We start from the raw sequence: 25,294 nt of genomic DNA on the forward strand, positions 1-25,294 counted from the left end.
TCTAAAACTAACAGGCTGGAGATTGAGTAGTTTTCACTGACATGGAACTACAGACTAGGTGGCTCAACTTCTCTTGCAATGAAAGTTAAATTACCAATACAGATTCCACAATGTTTCCCTAACCTCACCTTGCTTTAAAATGTGGTATTTGTAGATTTTTATATTAGCAAAGTCTATATCTGTAGATAGATGGACAGAAGAAATGCACTTTTCAATCACTTTACTTTTCATTTCCCTGCTTCTAAGGGTATGTCTACACTACGGAATAAGGTCGAATTTATAGAAGTCGTTTTTTTAGAAATTGGTTTTATATATTCGAGTGCGTGTGTTCCCACAGAAGTGCATTAAGTGCATTAACTCGGCGGAGTGCTTCCACAGTACCGAGGCTAGAGTCGACTTCCGGAGCGTTGCACTGTGGGTAGCTATCCCACAGTTCCCGCAGTCTCCGCTGCCCATTGGAATTCTGGGTTGAGATCCCAATGCCTGATGGGGCTGAAACATTGTCACGGGTGGTTCTGGGTACATATCGTCAGTCCCCCCTTCCCTCCCTCCCTCCCTCCGTGAAAGCAAGGGCAGACAATCGTTTCGCGCCTTTTTTCCTGAGTTACCTGTGCGGACGCCATACCACCGCAAGCATGGAGCCCGCTCAGGTAACCGTCACCGTATGTCTCCTGGGTGCTGGCAGACACGGTTCTGCATTGCTACACAGTAGCAGCAACCCCTTGCCTTGTGGCAGCAGACGGTACAATACGACTGGTAGCCGTCCTCGTCATGTCTGAGGTGCTCCTGGCCACGTCGGCTGGGAGCGCCTGGGCAGACATGGGCTCAGGGACTAAATTTTTGGTGACTTGACCAGGTCATTCTCTTAAGTCCGGCAGTCAGTCCTATTGAACCGTCTTATGGTGAGCAGGTAGGCAATATGTCCTTCTGCACCGTCTGCTGCCAGCCAAAGATGTAAAAGATAGATGGAGTGGATCAAAACAAGAAATAGACCAGATTTGTTTTGTACTCATTTGCCTCCTCTCCTGTCTAGGGGACTCATTCCTCTAGGTCACACTGCAGTCACTCACAGAGAAGGTGCAGCGAGCTAAATCTAGCCATGTATCAATCAGAGGCCACGCTAACCTCCTTGTTCCAATAAGAACAATAACTTAGGTGCACCATTTCTTATTGGAACCCTCCGTGAAGTCAACCCTGTAAGCCGTGTCCTCAGTCGCCCCTCCCTGCGTCAGAGCAACGGCAAACAATCGTGCATCTGAGTTGAGAGTGCTGTCCAGAGCAGTCACAATGGAGCACTCTGATTGGGCTAAAACATTGTCGCGGGTGGTTCTGGGTACATATTGTCCGGCCCCCGTTCCCTCCCTCCCTCCGTGAAGGCAAGGGCAGACAATCGTTTCGCGCCTTTTTTCCTGAGTTACCTGTGCGGACGCCATACCACCGCAAGCATGGAGCCCGCTCAGGTAACCGTCACCGTATGTCTCCTGGGTGCTGGAAGACGCGGTACTGCATTGCTACACAGTAGCAGCAACCCATTGCCTTCTGGCAGCAGACGGTGCAGTATGACTGTTACCCGTCCTCGTCGTGTCCGAGGTGCTCCTGGCCACGTCGGCTGGGAGCGCCTGGGCAGACATGGGCGCAGGGACTAAATTTTTGGTGACTTGACCAGGTCATTCTCTTTAGTCCTGCAGTCAGTCCTATTGAACCGTCTTATGGTGATCAGGCAGGCAATACGGATTGCTAGCAGTCGTATTGTACCGTCTTCTGCCGGGCAGGCAAGAGATGACGATGGCTAGCAATCATATTGTACCATCTTCTGCCAGGCAGGCAAGAGATGAGGATGGCTAGCAGTCATATTGCACCATCTTCTGCCAGGCAGGCAAGAGATGAGGATGGCTAGCAGTCGTACTGTACCATCTTCTGCCGAGCAGCCATGAGATGTGGATGGCATGCAGTCCTTCTGCACCGTCTGCTGCCAGCCAAAGATGTAAAAGATAGATGGAGTGGATCAAAACAAGAAATAGACCAGATTTGTTTTGTACTCATTTGCCTCTTCCCCTCTCTAGGGGACTCATTCCTCTAGGTCACACTGCAGTCACTCACAGAGAAGGTGCAGCGAGCTAAATCTAGCCATGTATCAATCAGAGGCCAGGCTAACCTCCTTGTTCCAATAAGAACAGTAACTTAGGTGCACCATTTCTTATTGGAACCCTCCATGAACTCCTGCCTGAACTACTCCTTGATTTAAAGCCACCCCCTTTGTAGATTTTAGCTCCCTGAAGCCAACCCTGTAAGCCGTGTCGTCAGTCGCCCCTCCCTCCGTCAGAGCAACGGCAGACAATCATTCCGCGCCTTTTTTCTGTGCGGACGCCATACCAAGGCAAGCATGGAGTCCGCTCAGCTCACTTTGGCAATTAGGAGCACATTAAACACCACACGCATTATCCAGCAGTATATGCAGCACCAGAACCTGGCAAAGCGCTACCGGGCGAGGAGGCGACGTCAGCGCGGTCACGTGAGTGATCAGGACATGGACACAGATTTCTCTGAAAGCATGGGCCCTGCCAATGCATGCATCATGGTGCTAATGGGGCAGGTTCATGCTGTGGAACGCCGATTCTGGGCTCGGGAAACAAGCACAGACTGGTGGGACCGCATAGTGTTGCAGGTCTGGGACAATTCCCAGTGGCTGCGAAACTTTCACATGCGTAAGGGCACTTTCATGGAACTCTGTGACTTGCTTTCCCCTGCCCTGAAGCGCATGAATACCAAGATGAGAGCAGCCCTCACAGTTGAGAAGCGAGTGGCGATAGCCCTGTGGAAGCTTGCAACGCCAGACAGCTACCGGTCAGTTGGGAATCAATTTGGAGTGGGCAAATCTACTGTTGGGGCTGCTGTGATGCAAGTAGCCCACGCAATCAAAGATCTGCTGATATCAAGGGTAGTGACCCTGGGAAATGTGCAGGTCATAGTGGATGGCTTTGCTGCAATGGGATTCCCTAACTGTGGTGGGGCCATAGACGGAACCCATATCCCTATCTTGGCACCGGAGCACCAAGCCGGCGAGTACATAAACCGCAAGGGGTACTTTTCAATAGTGCTGCAAGCTCTGGTGGATCACAAGGGACATTTCACCAACATCAACGTGGGATGGCCGGGAAAGGTACATGACGCTCGCATCTTCAGGAACTCTGGTCTGTTTCAAAAGCTGCAAGAAGGGACTTTATTCCCAGACCAGAAAATAACTGTTGGGGATGTTGAAATGCCTATAGTTATCCTTGGGGACCCAGCCTACCCCTTAATGCCATGGCTCATGAAGCCATACACAGGCAGCCTGGACAGTAGTCAGGAGCTGTTCAACTACAGGCTGAGCAAGTGCAGAATGGTGGTAGAATGTGCATTTGGACGTTTAAAGGCGCGCTGGCGCAGTTTACTGACTCGCTTAGACCTCAGCGAAACCAATATTCCCACTGTTATTACTGCTTGCTGTGTGCTCCACAATATCTGTGAGAGTAAGGGGGAGACGTTTATGGCGGGGTGGGAGGTTGAGGCAAATCGCCTGGCTGCTGGTTACGCGCAGCCAGACACCAGGGCGGTTAGAAGAGCACAGGAGGGCGCGGTACGCATCAGAGAGGCTTTGAAAACCAGTTTCATGACTGGCCAGGCTACGGTGTGAAAGTTCTGTTTGTTTCTCCTTGATGAAACCCCCTGCCCCTTGGTTCACTCTACTTCCCTGTAAGCTAACCACCCTCCCCTCCTCCCTTCGATCACCGCTTGCAGAGGCAATAAAGTCATTGTTGCTTCACATTCATGCATTCTTCATTCATTCATCACACAAACAGGGGGATGACTACCAAGGTAGCCCAGGAGGGGTGGTGGAGGAGGGAAGGAAAATGCCACACAGCACTTTAAAAGTTTACAACTTTAAAATTTATTGAATGACAGCCTTCTTTTTTTTGGGCAATCCTCTGTGGTGGAGTGGCTGGTTGGCCGGAGGCCCCCCCACCGCGTTCTTGGGCGTCTGGGTGTGGAGGCTATGGAACTTGGGGAGGAGGGCGGTTGGTTACACAGGGGCTGTAGTGGCAGTCTGTTCTCCAGCTGCCTTTGCTGCAGCTCAACCATACACTGGAGCATACTGGTTTGGTCCTCCAGCAGCCTCAGCATTGAATCCTGCCTCCTCTCATCACGCTGCCGCCACATTCGAGCTTCAGCCCTCTCTTCAGCCCGCCACTTACTCTCTTCAGCCCGCCACTTACTCTCTTCAGCCCGCCACCTCTCCTCCCGGTCATTTTGTGCTTTCCTGCAGTCTGACATTATTTGCCTCCACGCATTCGTCTGTGCTCTGTCAGTGTGGGAGGACAGCATCAGCTCGGAGAACATTTCATCTCGAGTGCGTTTTTTTTTCTTTCTAATCTTCACTAGCCTCTGGGAAGGAGAAGATCCTGTGATCATTGAAACACATGCAGCTGGTGGAGAAAAAAAAAGGGACAGCGGTATTTAAAAAGACACATTTTATAAAACACTGGCTACACTCTTTCAGGGTAAACCTTGCTGTTAACATTACATACATAGCACATGTGCTTTCGTTACAAGGTCACATTTTGCCTCCCCCCACCGCGTGGCTACCCCCTCAACCCTCCCCCCTCCCTGTGGCTAACAGCGGGGAACATTTCTGTTCAGCCGCAGGCAAACAGCCCAGCAGGAATGGGCTCCTCTGAGTGTCCCCTGAAGAAAAGCACCCTATTTCCACCAGGTGACCATGGATTATATCTCACTCTCCTGAGGATAACACAGAGAGATAAAGAACGGATGTTGCTTGAACGCCAGCAAACATACACTGCAATGCTTTGTTGTACAATGATTCCCGAGTACGTGTTACTGGCCTGGAGTGGTAAAGTGTCCTACCATGAAGGACGCAATAAGTCTGCCCTCCCCAGAAACCTTTTGCAAAGGCTTTGGGAGTATATCCAGGAGAGCCGCGAATGCCAGGGCAAAATAATCCTTTCACATGCTTGCTTTTACACCATGTATAGTATTTTAAAAGGTACACTCACCGGAGGTCCCTTCTCTGCCTGCTGGGTCCAGGAGGCAGCCTTGGGTGGGTTCGGGGGGTACTGGCTCCAGGTCCAGGGTGAGAAACAGTTCCTGGCTGTCGGGAAAACTGGTTTCTCCGATTGCTTGCTGTGAGCTATCTACAACCTCCTCATCATCATCATCTTCTTCGTCCCCAAAACCTGCTTCCGTATTGCCTCCATCTCCATTGAAGGAGTCAAACAACACAGCTGGGGTAGTGGTGGCTGAACCCCCTAAAATGGCATGCAGCTCATCATAGAAGCGGCATGTTTGGGGCTCTGACCCGGAGCGGCCGTTCGCCTCTCTGGTTTTCTGGTAGGCTTGCCTCAGCTCCTTCAGTTTCACGCAGCACTGCTTCGGGTCCCTGTTATGGCCTCTGTCCTTCATGCCCTGGGAGATTTTGACAAAGGTTTTGGCATTTCGAAAACTGGAACGGAGTTCTGATAGCACGGATTCCTCTCCCCATACAGCGATCAGATCCCGTACCTCCCGTTCGGTCCATGCTGGAGCTCTTTTGCGATTCTGAGACTCCATCATGGTCACCTCTGCTGATGAGCTCTGCATGGTCACCTGCAGCTTGCCATGCTGGCCAAACAGGAAATGAGATTCAAAAGTTTGCGGTTCTTTTCCTGTCTACCTGGCCAGTGCATCTGAGTTGAGAGTGCTGTCCAGAGCGGTCAAAATGGAGCACTCTGGGATAGCTCCCGGAGGCCAATACCGTCGAATTGTGTCCACAGTACCCCAAATTTGACCCGGCAAGGCCGATTTAAGCGCTAATCCACTTGTCAGGGGTGGAGTAAGGAAATCAATTTTAAGAGCCCTTTAAGTCGAAATAAATGGCTTCATCGTGTGGACAGGTACGGGTTTACATCGATTTAACGCTGCTAAATTCGACCTAAAGTCCTAGTGTAGACCAGGGCTAAGTTTGATGTTAGGTATATTAAGTATAGACAAATCAGGGCTGCATCTGAAACACAAATCTGTCAATGGCTTTTCTTCAGTGGAAGAAGAAACCTTGCGACTCTTTAGTTCTTTGGTCTAAAGCAGGGGTTGGCAACCTTTCAGTTGCCGAGTCTTCATTTATTCAGTCTAATTTAAGGTTTTGCGTGCCAGTAATACATTTTAACGTTTTTAGAAGGTCTCTTTCAAAAGTCTATAATATAACTACACTATTGTTGTATGTAAAGTAAGTAAGGTTTTTAAAATGTTTAAGAAGCTTCATTTAAAATTAAATTAAAATGCAGAGCCCCCCGGACCGGTGGCCAGGACCCAGGCAGTGTGAGTGCCACTGAAAATCAGCTCATGTGCACCTTTGGCACGAATGCCCTACTTTAAAGGCTTGTCTAGTGGGGAGCAATTCTGAAATAGCTATTCCCAAATAAGTACATTTGTGGACACGCTCATTCCAAATTAGCTTCCTTCAGTTGATTAAAATCACTTTTTCCTGAATAAGAGCATCCAGACATGGAGTTAATTGGGAATCGTTAGTTGTTTTAGAATCTCAGATTAACTTTCATATACAGACAAGCCCTAAGATTTTCACCTTTTGAATCTGCTTTTAAGCCATTTTCTACCTGACCTAACCTCAATGGGACATCAATGGAACTCCTAAAAAAGCAGCAGCATACAGTTTGTTATCCTTCATAAAACAGTAAAAAACTTTTTATCCCACTTTTGATTATGTGCATTTTATATTGTTTTATATTAAAATAATATTGTTAGTGCTGCATTTTACTTGCAACAATTGGGTTTATCACAAGCCTAATCTTGGTTTTAGTGTTTAATCACTAATACAAATCATGTATTGCCTCCAAAACTCTGCTGGATAAAGCAATCCCTTAAATAATCCCCAACAACACTTCTCTGGGTCTTAATATAGACATCTGTAAAATGGGCATCATACTAAATTACTTATTACTGCTCAGAATTCCAGGATTAATTAGTCTATTGGACCATGAAAAAAACCTGTGTATGCATTTGTTATTATTCATTATCACCATTAACACCTATATGCCTGACCTATGTTGCTAAATACTAATCTGTGAGAACCAGGCTCTTTATTCTTTGCACTCTGTAGGAATTCAATTATAACAGTGTGGGAATAAATATTCAACAGCTACAATCATGCAAATGTGCCTTGCCAATTAAGCATTATCCATTTCCTCAGTCTGCAAAAGACTACTGGCTGTTTCCTGTCCTGTATTCTATCAGAGCTGCCCCCTGCTAGACAGAGGCATGCTGCTTGCCTCCATTAAAATACTTCCTGATTTAGCCAGCTTTCCCAAGGGTACTTATTTGATTAAAAGATAGGAAACAAGAAATGTTGCTTGTATGCTTATATATCAATATATTTCCAGACTTTGTTCAAAACAACCCCACTGATTTTAATGGGACTGCATTCGGACTTAAGGACCGCATACAAACTAAGTGAAGACATCAGCCCCATACTGGTTACTAGTGCTGTACAGGAACCAGAGCAGATAAATACAATACATGTTCACTCATTACTAGCTGGATCAGAAGTCTCAAGCACATCTTTCGTATTAAAATGGCTGATGAGCCCTTCTCCTAACATCAGTGGAAGCAGAATTAGCACCTGTATTTTATAAGTGTATATTTCAGAGGCATCACTGGACATATTGACAAAGTTTATGAAGCTCTTTCTGTAGGATTCAATCTTTTTAGCTATCCCGTTATATAAATTTCAGTTAGAGCACATGCCACACGGATTGCTTAAACTCTTTCTTCTTCTTCTACTACTCATTGTGTTCTGTCAGTCTTTCAGTGTAATCTTATCCTTGCTGTTGTGCACTTAACTCATTCTCCACAATGAGAAACTTTAGCCTACTGAGTTTACCGCTATCTGGTGGTTCAAAAGTTATTCCCAGGATGATGCTTTTTATAAAAAACACTCAAATATTATGATACAGCAGAAAGGACCGGAGAATCAATAGTTGCAAATTTTGAGAGTAATAATCAAAGGGAAGCTTTCCTACCACTGTAAAAATGGGAAGTTTTGAAGAATTAACTGAGGCCTAACATATTTGGAAAAAGCTTCAGAGAACATAGAGAAAGAATTATTTGTTTTATGTTTAATTTCTAAAGTTAAATTGATGCTTTTTGCCTTAGATCTTTATTGTGAATCTCACATGAAAGATTTCAAAGACATGTATTATTGGAGCGACGACTCTTGTCAATGTTGTGGCTTATACGCAATCACTTGTGCCAGAAGTGATGGGGAACAAAATAATATTGTCCATGAGACACACTGTCACTTTTAAGGTGCACAGCATGCACACATGCCACCAACACCACCAGCCAACACAGACAGGCAGAGCCATCACTTCTCCTCCTCACTTTGTCCTTTTTGTGGTAGTTAGTGCTGCTAGCCAAGAGTGCAAGAACTCAAATTGTAGCTGGTCCTGCATAGAGGGGAGGTTGTACTTTCTCCCCTTAATGAACCCACAGTTTGATTATTTATGAATTACCACAGGTAATAGCTGCCAAAATAGTAACATTGCAACACTCAGATTAAGAACAGCATTCAAGTAATTGGTTTCTTCTTTTTTAGTCTTAGCTATTAAGATGTTCTGAGATCTATCTGAAGTACTAATGGCCCCCATTAGTACAGTACTTCAGCATTACACAATCCCTAATGCACTTATTCTTACTACACCTATGAGGTAGGGACATTTTATATTTGGGCCTAAATGACTTGCCCAAGGTCACAAAGTCTGTTGCAGAGCAAGGAATTGAACACAAGTCTCCTAAGTCCCAAGCTGGTGCCCTTATCACTGGGCTATCCTTTCTTTCATAGCAAATGGAATTATCAGGGCAAATGCTGAGTACAAAGCTGTAGAGTTGTCAGCAGGGTTTTATGTACACTGCCCTTTTTCCTCTAAAGTTTTCCATTGTTGCTACTGCTGGTTCAACTCTGCTAGTGGTAACAACAGTACGATCACTAGTGTAGCCAAAGCATCTAAATCCACAGCATTTTAAGGACCACATTGTGTAGATCTACTCTGCAAAGAATTAGATGATGCTGTGGTGAAAATGCCAGTGACCAATCCTGGTCCTACCTACACTAGCAATCCAAGTACTGCTATCCCAAGCAGAGCTGAAGAGATAGGAGGAATGGAGGAAAAATGTTGGCCAGAAAGTACCACTTACACCATCTAAAAAGTTTACCTCCAATAACTTGTTTCTGTCTGCCCATTTCTTCAGTACCTGGAGGTAGCTGTACAATCTTTGATCTGCAGTAAATAAATAAATAAGCAAAGTGCAGAAATTGAAAAAAAGACCCAGAGGGAAAACGTAGTGCAGATATGAAGAAGCAGAGAGTAATGACAGTGAGACCAGGGACAGAAAAAATTTGCTTTAAGGAGTAATAGACTCAACCGTTAACATTTTCTAGCAAGATGAGTTACCTAACTTGGAATGTAAAAAGGAGAATGAGTCCTAGAGTAGTTGGATTCAGTGAGCTAGAACTCTTCATCCTACCCTTTCCTATATGGATTTATGATTAGCTCTACTCCAAAGCCAATTATTTTGTGTTATTAGCACAAATATTCAAGGCCTTGACGCAGCATCCTTTGAACTTAATGGGAGTTTGTTCATTGGCTGGAATGGGCTTTAGATCAGGTCTCAAAAGGACAAAACTTGGTTGAGTATTTGATTGCTTGTTGCATTTACCTTTTGTTACTGTTGGTAATACTGAATAATGTTTTGTCATATGTAATGGCTTGATCACTCTGTCATGATTGCTAATTCCAGATTTCAAATTCCGACTCCATTGAAGTGAATGGGAGTTTTGCCACTGACTTGAATGAGGTCAGGATTTCACCCATAATTCTTAGTTTTTAAAAACCTGGAGCTTATCCATCACAGACAATCCAAATAGTGAATCCTGTAGAATAAATAGTTCTTTAAAGTAATATTAAAAGGCAGAGATACAGTACAATGTGTGCTTACCAACATTATTTGTCCTTATTTTCTGACAGCATGGAAACTATGAACAATAGTTTTTAAAAATACAAAAAACAAAAAAAACCAGATAATCAGCAAACACTGTTTAAAGTATATTATATGCTTTAGATTCAGCATTGCTTTCAGCTGTAAGTTTGCAGGGTCTGTCAAGCTGATTTTGACATATTGGTAATTACCTCAGAGAAGATATTATGTACAAGTACTTTAAAACTTTCTGGATAATAACCTGACAAAACTATTACTTCTTCACATATCTTTCCCTAGGCATGGTAAATATTTAAAACTACTGAAGACACCAATTTTAAAATGAATATTGTAGTCACTATTTTAGTTAATCAATCAGTTTGCTGCTAGTGAATGCTGAAACTTTGGTTGATTAAACTTAAAAAAATGACATCTAATTGACAATCACAGTTCATTATTAAAATTAATATTGGTAAGAACTGAATATCACTCATGAAAAATTTATGCAGAAACCACTACCTGAGATAATTAATGCTTAACCTCTTGTCTCATGTTACTCATTAATTTTCCATTGAGGTTACTCAAAATGAAAACCTTGTCTGTAAAATGTATCCTTCAAACAGAATCATAAGAAACATATGTGATGGATTTATAATGATGCCTGGAGTAAACTAATGTTGTTTAGAAAGAAATATATGAAGCAGGTGTAGCAATCAAACTGATGGTGCAGCTACGCAAGCCACAATGAGGCTTGAAATCTGAGACTCATGACTTTGTTCCCAGGCTCAGAGTGTTAGAGAGGGAGCATGCACATCCCCACTGGGTTACTGGAAAAATCTCTTATGCTCTGTGGCAAACCCACTGTTTTTTATGCAGGGTGATGCAGGGGCTGTGAAGGGAGCCTCATCTAACTCTCTTTATCTGGAAGGATGGTCAGGAACGACACAAGGGCTTCTGCAGTGGGAAGATCAACTGGGCAAAAGGTGGGGACATCTGGATTTTAAGAGAAGCTTGGAGAACTCCTCTGTCCTGGGAAACAGATTAGATGGAAGTCAGAGTTCCAAGTCAGTGAAGTAATAACTGAATGATGCTTTCTCCTACGGAAAATATCGCGCATGCATATAAAAACTATTGAACCAATAAGGCATATGTTTTTTACCTTATCTTTCAATTGCATTGCTTTCATCATTCCTCTTCTAACTTTCTTGTTTCATATACTGTCTAGTAACATTATAAACTGTTTGGTGTAGGAACCTGTCATTGTGTTTTATAAGTAGCCTGGCACACTGCTGGCATTAACAAATACATTATTAATAATTCTGTCACAGAAGAGCTACAAAACAAAGCCAAAACTGGAAGATAAAGTACAGGGCTAAGTACTGTTTGCCTTACTCCTGTGTGTATTCCTAGAGGTCCCCAGGCAGTGCTCCAATTGTCACTGCCACATGGCAGCTCACCTGAAGCTGTGGAGAAGCAGTCTAGTGAAGTTCTAACTCAGAAAAAAGCCCTACCCACAAAGCCCCTGATTGGGCGAGGTGTCCAGCTCCACTGATTGGCTGGGATGAACTATTTAAGCCAGACAGAGGCAGAGGAAGATGTCTGAGGAGTTAGGTGAATTCTTGGCTGGCTACTACTACGGACCCTGGATACTTACCTGACTCCTACGCCCTGCTCCCACCTTGTTCCTGCTTTCTTTGTTCCAGACCATCTCTTCCTGGTTCCTGCTTTGCTGCCTTGCTTCAAGTCCCTGCTCCTATGCCCTACCTCAGATGCTGTCTCTGGCTCTGTCCTTTAGCTTAGCACCTGTCTCTGTCTCTGACCCAGCTCTGGTTCTAGGCTCCTGACTAACCATGAGGCCTGATCAACCACATCCCGGTCCCTACAACTGCCTATGGTGTAAAGAACTGTGATGTTAATGGACAATTCTATTTTAAAATAATAGGCAGCAATACTGCTATCACTTGTTGAGAATTACTTGGTCAATTTTTTAAAATTACTGCTAGGAACTGTGAAATCTGCTTACACCCTCCCTGAATATTTAATTGGTTGAAGATTTAGATAATGAGTGTGGAAGTGTGTGTCTGTACAATAAAGAGTTCCCTTCTTCCCCTTCTTTGAAAGATCAAGTTTTGTACTATGGAACTTTGAGAATAGTGGCGGGAAATGTGTCTGAATATTCCCTTACAGTACTTTCTTTCAAGCAGCTCACACAATATTGGGGTATATTAATGTCTTACAGCACAGTGGCTGTTTAATAATGGGAATATTGATTATACAATCAGAGTATGACATTTGAAATAACATCTTAACTTCATTATTAAAAAGTAAGATGGTTATCCTCTGGCATGTTTCTGTTTGAAAATGAACCAATTATCTATAAGTCAATCCCTTGGCTCTGAGAATGTACAGAATATGATCATGCTCTATCAAAGGAATGTAAAGTTTGTCACTTTACAGACACAAAAAACAAACATACAGCTTGATTTTCTAGCAATAATCATGAAGAGACAAAACCCCAGAAGGCGATTTTGAGGTCTTCAGTATGAAGTCCCCGAATAACACTGAGATTCTGTAAAAATAAACATTCTTCCTTATTTTAGGTGGGAGATTAAAGTGTCATGACAGTATCTATAAATTACTGTGGCATTTGAAAAGAAAAAAAGCCTTTCTTGTAAAATTAAACATTAGACAGCTAAAATATAGCTGTCTATGTGTATTATACCTTAAAGCTTAGAACCAAAATGCTGTTTGGGTACACATTTCCAAGCTATATTCTTCTGCAGTGACAGATACAGCGTACCTGCTGAATTCTTGTGTTAATATGCCTGTCCTTTGAGCCTTATGAAATTTGTGTTTTGAGAAATTTACCACCTATGATCAAGCTGGAAACTAATTTGGATAGTTCATGTCATACCTGTTGTATTTTAATTTTTGTTAGGGCCTAATGGTTTTTATTAATCATAGATAAATACTTATATAGATGTCCTGACTCGAATGGAAAAAGCCCACCACCATGAGGGCTTGCATAATTGTTTCTTGCAATCCCATTTAATCATATGCACCTTTATTTAAAGTCTTATCACACAGAAAACTCCAATTAATATAACTGCCACATAAATTGCAATGGTAAGGGAAAAAACAAAGCTTCCAGCACCAGTATTTCCAATTCTTTCATACTCACACATTCATATGAAATCCTGAAGAAGAGTGGAGACGGCCAGCTCCAGTTGAGGGTCAGGAAACAATGACCTCCAGGAAGCTACAACCTCCAGCCATCTGCCAGGCTATAAGTATAATAAGTTATGCATACTCCCACCAAAGTTCATTAATATGCATGGGGATTGAACCCCTTGGGGAGTGTCACCCCAATATTATTGGAGGATTCTTTACTTGATGGATTACTTGGATAATTCTTCTTTTAACTTAACACCTATGTTACTGTATCACCAGAGTCACATGCGGTTGCCTTAAGGAAGTCTTTAACATTTCACCCTGGCTACCAACAGTCATCTTGTCAAGTCTACTGATCTCTCAGACATTGTTATCCAAACTCAGCAGTTATTTTTCACAATATCAGCATAGATACAGATTTAATTTATTTATATTAACTTATCCTAAGTTCTAAGGCTTCATTTGACTACGCTAAAAATGTTGCAGGTCTAAGCCTGTAGTCTTTGTGCATTTCAGTGTTAAACCTTAAGCTATTTTTTAATCTATTAACTAGCTCTTACATCCAACTTTTATATTACATTAATTTGTTAGTTACAAGGTACATGGGGCAGGAGCATCTGAGGCATCTGTAGTTCTCCAAGCAACCATGAAGGATGGTGGATTGGTTACTCCAAGTAAGGCAGACATTAGATTGGCAAGTGGAGGACAAAGGGGGAACCCACTGGCAAAGCTGGAGCATGCATTGGTGGATGTGGAAACTGCTGCTGGGGAGGGAGCACCTGTGAAGGCAGCTCTTCTCTAGTGTCTGATACCAGGAGGGGACAACAACATCTAGCAGCTGGAGAAAAGCCCAGGTGGAGACCAGTCCAGTAGAGACATTGATGGAGTCTAATGCTAGTAGCAACAGAGGGATATGATATGAAGTCAGCTGCTTGGGGTAGCAGAGACAGGTCCCCAAGCTTCAGACGAGGTGTTGAGAAGGGGTCAGAACTCAGCTGCTTCTAAAATGGAGCAGATGGAAGAAGCTCTCTTGTATAGAAATGGTAGGGTAGTCTCCCTGTTGGGATTCCCAGTAGACATTCGTGAGGCTGCTGAGGTGTGTGGAAGTACAGGAATATGGAAGGAGGAGGTTGGTGCAGTCTCAGCCTGGAGCTTTGGTGGGCCAGAGGAACAAGGGTGAGGTCTCATGGCCTCTGCTTTGCGATCCCTGCAGCTGGAGGCACCAGAAGAGATATTGAGGTGGGGGAGATGATGAAGGAGTAGGGATTGAGGGAGCAACTTCACCTCAGGGCAGTATTGCTTTACACTCTCTCATTTTTTACATCTTAAGGGGTGATGCCTATGCAGCATATGGCTTGAGGTGACCAAGTGCAGAATCAGATGAGGAAGGAGAGGACAGGGACTTGGAAGAAGTGGTTGGACTCTGCTATCTTGCATTGCTAACCAAGAATCCTCAGAGAAGCTGGCCAGACCAGTGCAGACATTGACAGGGAGTGCAGTGGTCCTAATTAGCATGGGCACAGTAGAGATTTTACTCCAACAGGAACCTCAGCAAGAGAAAGTGAGAAGAACAGAACCTGCTGGGTGCAAAGTTGTCCAGAAGGAAAAGTAGGTATCTTCTAATTTAGACACTGGGCTAGTGTTGGCTGGCAAGCAATCTTTTGTCTCTATGTTGGCACTGTGGGTGGCCACATGAGGGAAGGTGGGAGGAGGAGGAGGAGAGTTAGGTTGCTGTCAGTGGTGTGGATTCCAGGGAAGTGGTCTGGGAAAACTAGGGGAGCTACATACTGGAAATCAGCAGAGCAATACCAAGGTGTGGTTATAGTATGTAACTGTGGGTCACCCCATGCTAGAGCAGATTGGTGAGCACTCCGATATTGAGGGGGATGCACTTCTCTCTAGTGGTCCTTCTAGCAATAATCCAGCCAACTAGGTCCAAAAACCCAGACCTGTGCTTTCAGTCAAATGAGCTAACGGAAACATTTTGGGGGGAATACACAATGATGCAGGGCAATAGGGCACTGGCTGCAGGTGGTAATGATTTCTCTGATACAACTGGCTATTAAGAAGATCACTGTCATATTCTGTAATCATCTAGTACCCTTTGAGCAGGTCATGGATTGGCTAAACCAGACAGGGGACTATGTTGGGCCCAGGTGGGAAAATCCTGAGCTGACTAGGGATCTGGACAGGGCTGCTTGTCCATATCCTTGGTACACCGTCAGATTTTGCATTTGCCCAGCTCTTTCACAGTAGCAAAAGAATGGGGGTATATGAGTTTTTGGGACCGCCTCACATTTGTCACAAGTTACATGGGTCTTTTGATCATTTGTCAGTGTATTGCCATCTGCTGTGATGTTACTGTCATGGGCAGATTGGTCACTTAGCAGCCATACGTACATGTTACAGCAGATGTGCATGATCGTGGCACAGGGAGGGGGCATGTTCCAAGGGAGCACAAGGAGGTGGGGAGGATCCTGGTAGAGGGAAGGAGAGAGAGGGGAATAGCAATTTGCCTCTGGAAGTCCACAGAGTGCAAGATGTGGCATCAAAAATAAGACAGAGTAGGAAGGGAAGGGGAACAGTTACGGTACAATCCCCTGTAGCTGTAAGAGGAGGTAAAGAAGAACTTGCCAAAGAGGCTGCCCTTCTAGAGGTAGGTGGGAGTGCCTGGACAAAAGGTGGTTGGGACTACGTGCTGCAATTTGCATTAAGTGCCACAACAGCAGAAGCTGTGACAGCAGAGGGAGAAAAAGCCAGAATGTAAGGGTGACCCTGCCATTGGAGTAGAAAGGTCTCAGGCCACCAGGGGGTGGCACTGTTGGGCAAAGAAGGAAGGGGGGGAAAGGGTTGCAGGCTTTGAGATGCCTGGTGGTAGTTAAGAACACGATTCCTAAAGCCTCATATCCTTTGGTAAGGAATTTGGGGATTGAGGAGGAAGGGATTGACCTCTCTCCATGTCTAATGCCTGCTATAGTTGGGCAGTGGGGGGGAGGCAGATGCCTCCTCAGACTTTGACCTACTCAGGTAATTTTTCAGTCCTCTATAAAACTCTCCTCTGCCCCTTCTTATTCTGCCTCTTCCCATCTAACTTTGGGCAATAGGTTTGCTCCTCTCAGGCCAAGGAGGCAGCTAAGGTGGCTTTTGCTGCCAATGCTGCAAAGAGCCTTACTGTGATGTCTAATCAGCATGCCAAATCCAGAGTTCAGGGACATAAACCAGAGGGTGGTGAGAGCAGTCAGAGTCTTCAAGCTGAATCAGCTTTTCGCAAGGGCTTGCCACAGATGGAGGGAGGTATGTTTTCCCTCTCTCTTTCTGACCCCCTGCTTTAGCTCGGGATGGGAGATGGGCCAGAGGTATCAGTTTCCTCTGACCCAGTGCAGTCCTTGTAGAAGATTTCTTCAGTCACCTCTAGCTAAAACCACTGATCAATCTTGTGAGGTCAAGGGACAGGGTTTAGGGGGAAGGGGCAGGTCTTGGACCCCAGAAAAGAGTGTAAGGTAAGTATTAGCTCCAAGGGGGAAAGGGATTAAGCCTGAGAATTCCCAGATACCTGAGGAAAGGAATCCTGCTGTGAGCACTGACCATGAATTAGGGTTTGAAGAACAACCATATTTTACTGGGGCTACACCCCTGGCGGGGCAGGGGAGGATATGGAATGAAGAAAATTGGGAGAAAGAAAGGGAAGTGAAGGGGTGAGGAAAATGTATGCAAGTGGTAGAGGACTACATGTCTCTGAATGCTGGTATAAACATATTTCATGGAGCAGGGACAGCCCGAATTCTTTTTACCTCTGCCCTAATATTTTCTTTGTTGGGGACAGAGGTGCAATTTTAAGATTAGGGATGTCTCCCCCTACTGGAACCCAGCTGAAGGGCTGATAATTGTTTTAACTTGCTTATATGTGATGCGGATATTTCTCCATTTTTGAACTTTGTGTTGCTCGTTGTGTTTTATAATAATTTTGTAGGCCTCTGGGCTGTTTTGGCACTATTGTGTGTAAATGCCTTTGTGAATAAGTAGTAAAGTGCAAGAATAATGCTAATAAAAGAACTTAGCTCAGAGCCAGATGATTGGCCACAGATGGGGTTGTCCCCTGCCCCATTCTTCTTTAAAAGGCCAGCCACCCTCTCTGTCAGACCCTTATGTCAATGAAGTCTTCTGTTTAATTCAGTGGGTCTCAGTGTAGGGGAAGCATTTGCTGGCATAGATCCCTGTGGACCAGGTCTTGTGTAAAGTGATTTATCAACAGCAGCAGCCTACCGCTGTCCAGCTGAGATAATTATAATTCTAGTATAGACCATGTGGCAACTAAGCAGCTGAATGCACTGAAAAGGCCTGCAGCGCTTGGTCCCACTCTGCCTGAGACCAAGCACGGTATCTGTACTTTATGTTTCAGAAACTATAATTAGAAAGTACGGGCAGGGATACTGCAGTTTGGATATTAATTAATAAAGATATGTTTGCTAAATAAATCAGTAAACATATTCTGAATATAGGTAGTGTTTTACATTTCCTCATGGGAATGTAAAACACTATTTAAAATAGAAAAATTACGATAATTGACAGAACACAAATGCTCTTTAATAATCTAGTAGATTGCACCCTCAATGGAAATGCTCATAAATTCTATTTTAAGGCATAGTGTGTGTCAAGTGCAGGTCCCCACTCTGAACTCTAGGGTACAGATGTGGGGACCAGCTTCAGTTAAAAACTTCCCCAAGGTACAAACTTTGCCTTGTCCTTGAACAGTATGCTGCCATCACCAAGCGTTTTAAGCAAAGAATAGGGAAAGAGACGACTTGGAGACGTCTTCCCCCAAAAGATCCCCCCCTCAAGCCCTACACCCCCTTTCCTGGGGAAGGCTTGATAATAATCCTCACCAATTGGTACAGGTGAGCACAGACCCAAACCCTTGGATCTTAGGAACAATGAAAAAAGCAATCAGGTTCTTAAAAGAAGAATTTTAATTAAAGAAAAAGGTAAAAGAATCTCCTCTGTAAAATCAGGATGGTAAATACCTTACAGGGTAATCAGATTCAAAACATAGAGAATCCCTCTAGGCAAAACCTTAAGTTACAAAAAGACTCAAAAACAGCAATAAACATTCCCTTCAGCACAGCTTATTTTACCAGCCATTAAACAAAAGAAAATCTAACGCATTATCTAGCTAGATTACATACTAACTTAACAGAAGTTGGAAGGCTTGCATTTCTGATCTGTTCCTGGCAAAACCATCACACAGACAGACAGAACCCTTTGCCCACCCACCCCCTCCAGCTTTGGTTCTAATGAAAATCCGACTAATGTAGCCACTTAAAAAAAAGGGGGGGGGGGCGCAATAGCGAGGGGAGAGATACGTGAATGAAGGTTGCTTTAATGTGCAAACATCACACTCTGCAAATATTCTGTTGCCCATTTCAACTGTATTTGTGCACCTAACTCCCATTGAGAATCTGGATGGCTGAGATTACCCATTTCCACAGCAAACTCCCTTGCACTTTTACCAAGTGAAATGCACACAGAAAATTCCTCTAAATAATATTCAAATGCACACCCTCCACTCTAATTTCATATTTTTATAAAGAAATAACACAGACCTTGGTAATACATAGAATGTGGATAAAATCCTGGCCCCACTGAAATGAATATGAGAATTGTCCTTCACTTCAATGTTATCAGGATTTCACCCTGTGCGTTCAGCTAGCTGTGGTCAGAATAAAGCTTGTACTCGTTTGAGTGTCATTTAATATAATTTTGCACATATGTTGTGGAAGGGTGCTATAAATATAAAGGGAAGGGTAACAACCTTTATGTATGAAGTAACAAAATCCCTCCTGGCCAGAGGTACAGAATCACTTTACCTGTAAGGGGTTAAGAAGCTCACATAACCTGGTTGGCACTTGACCAAAAGGACCAATAAGGAAAGAAGATACTTTCAAATCTGGGGATTGGGGGAGAAGTTTTCTTTGTTCTCTCTCTGGGCAGAAAGGGAGAGAGAGAGACCGACCAAGCAGGTAAACCATCTCCTGAAAAGATACATCTAATATTACAGAAATTGTAAGTAAAGGCAAGGAAATATCTTAGATTATCTTTTGTTTTAGCTTGTGAGTTTTCCCCTAAAGGGGAGTTTTAGTCTTGTTTTTTGTAACTTTGAAGCTGAGCCTAGAGGGGAATCCTCTGTGGTTTAAATCTTTTTATTTAGCCTGTAAAGTTACCTATAGCCTGATTTTGCAGCTGTGATTCTTTTACTTTTTTAAAAAAAAATATTTTTTTTTTAAAAATAACCTGATTGATTTTCAGTGTCCTAAAAATGCAGGGGTTTGGTCTGTGCTCACTTTGTAACTAATCGGTTAGTATATTATTCTCAAGCCTCCCCAGGAAAGGGGTTGAAGGGGGTTGGGGGGATATTTTCAGGAAACAGGGACCCAAAGTGGCCCTTTTTCCTGGATTTTTGTCTAAATCACTTGGCAGTGGCAGCAATACCATCCAAGGACAAGGAAAGGATGTGTGTCTTGGGGAAGTTTTAACCTAAGCTGGTAGAAATAAGCTTGGGGGTCTTTCATGTGGGTCCCCACATCTGTACCCCAGAGTGGGGAGGGAACCCTAACAAGGGGGATGAAGGTAGCCTCAGGACTTTGGGGTCAGCAAGGTTCTTTTCCCCCTGGCAGCCCTTCAAACTGTCTGGAATCTCATAGCAAGCTGACTTTTCTATTTTGTATATAAACAATCAAAACTTAGCTAAAAATGTTGTTGATATGCAAGCTTGAATAGAATATTGCTCCTTCTCATAGAATTTTGTTGATTCTGCTGTAATAACAGGGAGAAACAGTGAAAATATTATTTTATTCAGGAAATTAATCAGATATTATTCTGAATCACACAGGGAGGAGTTCTGTTGAGTAAGAAGGTTCCTTTTTTACAGTCACTCATGAATGCTAGATTTTCTTCTTTTTCATAAGAAATGTTGCCAATAGATCTTTCAGGTTTCATGAGGTGAAGATACTTGGATTGACACCACCAAAACATTTTTCCATCTTGAATTCAGAAATCCCATGGCCTAATTAGTTATAGGTAGGGCTAGTAGATTTTTTTCCCTATCAACTGTTTGACAAAACTGGTTTTTCAATTAAATGTACTTTTTTTTTGTGAAATTGTTTTGGTTTCTGTGGAAAATGTTGATGTTTCATTGAAAGACGAGATACTGGAAAATTAACATACTTTGGCTGAAAACCACAGTGCCCCATGAGAGTTGTAATTCTGTTGTCCCATGTCCCTGTTTGCTTCTGAGGGTCAGGCTCTTCGGCCACATTTCAACCCCCATGATTCACCATTGCCTGGGATGTCCACAGCACAGTGTTTCCCTCTCCAAAAGGGGAGACCGTCATGCTTCATGGGAGACACAGTCTGACAATCTAATTAAAATGAAACCCTGTCCCATTTGACTGAGTACTCAAGAAAATATACCTTTAATTTTAGTTGACAATTTATATATTAAAAGATCAGACTTTAATGCTTCATATCTGTATAACAGATGGTTCTATCTGTCCTGTGTGCATCACCATGATGTATTAAAAAGTGTACAGGTCATAGTTTCTCTTCGAGTCAGCAGGGATTCTTAACATGTTTCAGGCATAACTATGTAAGAACTCTTTATATATTTGTAATTAACTAAATTTAACTGTATCTTTATTACATAATCTCATTTTGATAACAGTTTTTGATGGAATGTCTGATGATATTGCCTAGGTTTTTCAAAAGATAAATATGTTAAGAGGAAATTGAAAACTATTTGAGTGGACACTACTCAAATACATAATGAAATCTAATTTTGGGATATACGTCACATACGTTTTTCACTATTCTCCTAAATTAGGCAGCCTTCACTGAACATTAGCAAAAATTACTTAAAATTATACTATCCATCTTAAACAGTGGTTTTCAGGGAAAAGGTCAAAGGGTGCCTTTTTAGTGAAGCCAGAATTTAGCTTCTTACTCCAGGGAGTTTCAGGGCTAAAGCTGTTCCAAAACTGGTGACAAGATCTCCCCCCCCACCCCGGCTCGCTCTCTCTCTCTCTCTCTCACACACACACACACACACACTTTGAAATACGAGGGGAGCATATTTCCCCTGATGTTCTCCTCATACTCCAAAGTAGTGGAGCTGTCTGGTCCAAGCCTTCTTAACAAATTCAACTTCAAGCAAAACCAAGCCAGAAAGTATGATCCTGAAGTGTGAATTTTGGAAAGTTACAAGTAACTGAAAATGAAATTTCTGCAACCTCGACTACAGTGCTCACTGCTGCTTCTAACGTAACCAAATTGTAATATATCAATATGGAGTTAAAACACACTGCTCCAGTAAGCTGCTATTCCTTACCAACTATCTCACTGACTCAAAGATATGTGAGAAGATCTATTTTAGTATCCTGGTGTTTTCTACTCAAATGAACAACATTTCGGAAGACAAACAATTATCTATGACAGACAACTGAAGCGGTTACTAGGTATTCAGCAGTGTCTTTTTTAACATAATTCAGTGAAAAGTTGCCTAAGGAAGACTAATGGCATATGAAGAATGCTATCATCAAAAACACAATTTCCCCCTAAGAAACTCAAAATCAAATTTGGGTATAAATATAAAATGGTGAGCAATTTAAACCTTCAACCTGATCCTGAGGCAACTGTCTACTCTTTGAGATCTCCAGAACAGTATTTAATAATCACATACTGACTTCTATGTATTGAAGAATGACAAAATGCTTAACTTAAAGTAAAAGCTTCTAAGGAGTAACAGTGACCAAGACATCAGTCTCTATCAAGTTCCCAAATTAACTCCTCTCCAGTAGCTTCTCAAAGCTCTTATCCAGAACACTAAGAGTCAAATCCTACCCTGAACTGCATGCTCCTCATCATCTTTGATTTCAAAGAATTTATGTTGGTAGGGCAGGACTTTGTTCCGAGTATAGAGCATTCCAGAATTTCTAAATAGATTTCAGCTTTCCACAACTTCAGGCACTGCTAGTCAGCTGGAGCACAGTAGCTCCATGGGGCCAAATTCAGAGAAGACCTCAGTGTTAGTTGTATGCTGTTAAATTCATATGAATTTCAGTGGGAGTATGAACACAACTTACAATTAGTAGCAAAGGGACAAAGTTACACCAGGTTAATAGCAAACAGGTTGGTGTAAAAATTATGGTTGTTTTTCCTGCTACACCTTTGCCTATCTGCCCTTTAGCATGCAAGTTACCCTTTATGATTTAGATAGTTTAGATCAGCTTTCTATCACTAATTTATGCCGCTTCTGAACTTGGCCCAGTGTCTCTTTTTGGCTCACGTGCCTACATTACAAAATCCATTTAACTCAGTTGATGCTTTACAACATTTTGCAAAGCAAACTAAACCAAACCCCAACTTTCTTTCAGTGAGTTGAGAGGTTTCCAAATGATTTGGGAGACATGGCTGAACTTTTTACAAATATTAAATGTTTCTCCAATGGGTCTGCAACCACCACCAAATTTCAGATTTGAAAACACATGGTTCTGCGTGGTGACATGTGGCACACACTTAGACAATGCAATCTGTGGACACTTCAGTAAAACAAAGGAACACATTCATGTATTGTTTCCTGTTTTCAGTTAATTTGTCAAGATACTCAAGTACAAAGCAGTGGTATTTTTCTTACTTTAGTTTGGCAATTGTTTTCCATACACATAAGGGCTGCTAGAACAGCCTTATTTTAGTAAACCTGGACATTATGAAAATTCTGCTTAGTGTACCACAAAACCACCTACCCTAACTAGGTAGAGTATTATGGCCTTATCCAACCTTGCTTCAAAAACTTGTAGATAAGGTGCCCCAGCTACCTCACCAAGCAAACTCTTTCAATTGTCTGTCTGCCAAAGCACTACATTTAGCTTTCTTTGTAATTTTTTCTTTTTTTTTACTTCAGCCTATTGCTCCCAGTTGGAGTCCAGCACAGAACTGGAGTAGTTCTTCCTGCTAAAATGCTCAGTGCACACCAATGGATTAGACTCTAAGCCTCCTGGTGAAATTAGGGTAGAGAACATCCAAAATAGAAACAGTGTGTTTCTCCCTTTCCCTATGCCCCCTGCATATCATCCTGGCTGGAGCAGAATGAGAGGAAGAAATGGCTTACTCAAGCTGGATAAACTTTCTGAATAGTTCAGCCTACTGCAGCACTTCTGAGGCTTCAACCATGAGAAGTTTTGATGCAAAAACCTTTTTTATATTTTATATTAGGCTAGAGCTGTTAGTTCTGTGTGTGCAAAGCTAAAATGTGTACTATCTTTATTCACGTACTTCACCATGCTGAGGTTAATTTCTTATGGGCTAGTTATCATTTATTTATTGAATAATAAAATATGGACAGACAGGGAGACAAAGCAGAGCTTCATCATTTGATTCCTCCTTTTGTGTAAAATTAAAAGTAAAATTAACAAATCAGACAGCTGTTGTAACCTGATTTCTTCCATGCTGAACAGCTGGATAGAGATCTTTAGGCAAGTTTTAAAAAAAGCTTTATTTTCATACACTTAAGTAATGCAGTAAAATTGGAATTAGAAGAGAAGAGAAATAACAGCCTTTTTACATGGTGCAAAAGAAAGATTTACCCCTTTTATAGTTCTACATGTTATCACATTTAGAACCTATTGAAAACAATGTGGAAAGGGCTAGTGGGTCTAATTTCATAGTGCTTTGTAACAATGGTGCGCTTTCACAGACTTAAAAAAAAATAGTTCCCCAGGATACTCTTGCTCACAGAAGCATAAAGATACCTGCTGCAATTCACCGAGGAGTTCTTCTGCAAGAAGTTGCTAAATAGCATTATTTTAGCAGAGATACATACAGATGCTAAAGTTGAACTAGGGAACTTCTCAATCCATAGCTCCCATGTCAAGATGAGTGAAACTATAATACTGAGCACAGAAAGATATATTCCATGACCATTTCAATAAGACATTTGTAAAACATAGGAGAGATCCATAAGCTTTAGTCAATACATTTTTAAAAACAATTAGCTACAAAGCAAAGCTAAAAATTGAATTATCTGGGGACTTGAATAATAGATATCCCTACTAACAAATTTGTGGGGGCATACATCACAGAAACAAGTTTCAATTACCTGATCCAAAGTCACTGTCTCCCTTTGATACTTCCTGGTTCACTGAATATATTCTAAACTGCAACATCAAAAATAAAGACAAATAACTACAAACCATTGTATTTGTTGTGTCAGAGAATGTCACATTCTGAGATTCCTTCATTGAACCAAGAATTACCAAGATGATTTCACTGGGGAAAATAAACATTGGAAAGAGAGGAGTTGAATGTGAAGCTGAGCAAATACAGCAAAACATTATCCTCCAGTGGTTGCTACTTTCACATTCAGTTTTGAACTTCCTTTCACCCTGTAGAGATCAGCAAGTGATAAAAGAAAAGCTACCAAAACAATCATTATTGGTTTGCATTGTACCAACTTTACTGAGGTTTTAAAGCTACAGTCTAAGTGCTTGATAATGCCCCACTAAAGTCAATGCAAGTCGCAGTTCCTTCCCTGCTCCACTTTCTACTCCCAAGATGAAATAATTTGCTACTGCACACCTTACCAGCTGCAGTTGATAGACCATTGGGCTGTGCCCATTCCTAATCCAGTCCTACCCACCTGTGCAACAAGGAAGAACCAGGGTTGTAACAGGTTGATGTTTGTGAGAGGAAGATGGGTTGAATCTTTACTCTCCTTTTACTCTACCCCTCCAGGGTAATCCACAAGGGAAATTAAGGCAAATAAACTGAATTAATAAGAGATAGAGGAGAACAATTCACTCTCAGGATGCAGCAGGATCTGGCCCTCCCTTCTCACAGGAAGGGGACTTCAGGCAGTAGTTGTCTGGGAAGCTCCTGCTTTCAGTCAGCCCTTTCCCTCAGGAGGAAAAGAGCTCTGCTTTTTCCTGGTCTACCAAAAACTGAGTTGCTATGCTCCCATTTTAAGCTCTTCTTCCAGCCTGTGCACATGTTGCAGGTGTGCTGGGGCAGAGATGGCTGATCCCAAAGCAGCTTCTTAACTCTTTGCTGTACAGTG

At 42.6% G+C, this 25,294-nt stretch overlaps 1 long non-coding RNA gene across 1 annotated transcript; it reads right to left on the reverse strand.

The window, feature by feature from the left end:
• Positions 1–9,259: 9,259 nt before the first annotated feature.
• Positions 9,260–24,930, reverse strand: LOC122464296. Its single transcript, XR_006288236.1, has 3 exons — positions 24,878–24,930; positions 24,338–24,395; positions 9,260–9,323 (listed from the first exon to the last, which is right to left on the reverse strand). It is a non-coding gene; the product is annotated as an uncharacterized LOC122464296 (long non-coding RNA).
• Positions 24,931–25,294: the final 364 nt, after the last annotated feature.

Source organism: Chelonia mydas, chromosome 2 (assembly GCF_015237465.2).
Source record: "Chelonia mydas isolate rCheMyd1 chromosome 2, rCheMyd1.pri.v2, whole genome shotgun sequence".
NCBI classification, from domain to species: Eukaryota; Metazoa; Chordata; order Testudines; family Cheloniidae; genus Chelonia; species Chelonia mydas.